Source organism: Otolemur garnettii, unplaced genomic scaffold, assembly GCF_000181295.1.
Source record: "Otolemur garnettii isolate 467f Iridium unplaced genomic scaffold, OtoGar3 scaffold00127, whole genome shotgun sequence".
Lineage (NCBI taxonomy): Eukaryota > Metazoa > Chordata > Mammalia > Primates > Galagidae > Otolemur > Otolemur garnettii.
In genome coordinates this window covers 3,462,542-3,463,727 of record NW_003852522.1, presented here as the reverse complement: position 1 = coordinate 3,463,727, position 1,186 = coordinate 3,462,542, and the positions used below count along the sequence as shown (strand labels likewise).

General features: G+C 46.5%; 1 protein-coding gene across 2 annotated transcripts in view; it reads left to right on the top strand.

The window, feature by feature from the left end:
* SLC44A2 (solute carrier family 44 member 2) overlaps positions 1–1,186 on the top strand; it is a 45,048-nt gene that overhangs the window by 34,927 nt on the left and 8,935 nt on the right. The gene's annotated exons all lie outside the window — the stretch shown is intronic.

Genomic DNA, 1,186 nt, shown 5'->3' with positions numbered 1-1,186 from the left:
TGGAGGTTGCTGTGAGCTGTAATGCCACGGCACTCTGCCCAGGGGGACAGCTTGAGGCTCTGTCTCAAAAAAAAAAAAAAGAAGTTTATCCTTAGCAACCAGGTGCAGTGGCTCACACCTATAATCCTAGCACTCTGGGAGGCTGAGGCGGGTAGATTGCTTGAGCTCATGAGTTCAAGACCAACCTGAGCAAAAACGAGAACCCATCTCTACTAAAAATGGAAAAACTGAGGCAAGAGGATCACTTGACCCCGAGTTGGAGGTTGCTGTGAGCTATGATGCTACAGTACTCTACCCAGGGTGACAGCTTGAGACGCTGCCTCAAGAAAAGAAAACAAAACAAAACAAAAAAACCCACAGAATTTTATCCTAAGCCATCAGATATTTTCCACCTTTTACTTGGCATATTTGTGAAGGTGTTCATCTCAGTGTCTGTAAGAGTAGAGTCTTGGAAGCAAATTTAGTGCCCATCAGTAGGGAACAGGCTAAGTCAGGCTCTATATAACCTTCCCAGTCAGGCTGTAATGCCATATTTTGGGAGGCCAAAGTATGAGGATCCCTGAGGCCAGGAGCTTAAGACCAGCCTGGGCAAAACAGCAAGACCCCTTGGCTCAATGAATAGGGCACCGGCCACATACACCAAGGCTGGTGGGGTTTGAGCCCGGCCTGGGCCTGCTAAACAACAATGACAACTGCAACCAAAAGTAGCCTGCCATTGTGGCAAGCACCTGTAGTCCTAGCTACTTGGGAGGCTAAGGCAAGAGAATTGCTTAAGCCCAAGAGTTTGAGGTTGCTGTGAGCTGTGACGCCATGGCACTCTACCGAGGGCGACATACTGACACTCTGTCTAAAAATAAATAAATAAATACATAAATAAATAGCAAGACCCTATCTCTAAAACAAAATAAAGAAAGAAAATTAGTCAGGCATGGTAGCATGCTCCTATAGTCCCAGCTAGTCAGAAGTCTGAGGGAGGCAGAAGAAATGCTTGAGCCCAAGAGTTTGAGGTTGCAGTGAGCTATATGATGTTCACTGCATTTTATCTAGCCTGAGCAACAGAGTGAGACTCTGTCACAAAAAAAGAAAGCTACTTGGCACAGTAGTTAAGGATGCATACTCTGGCATCAGAATGCTAGGGGTTTCGCATCAGTGAGGGTGACATAGTGAGAATCTGTCCCCCACCCCC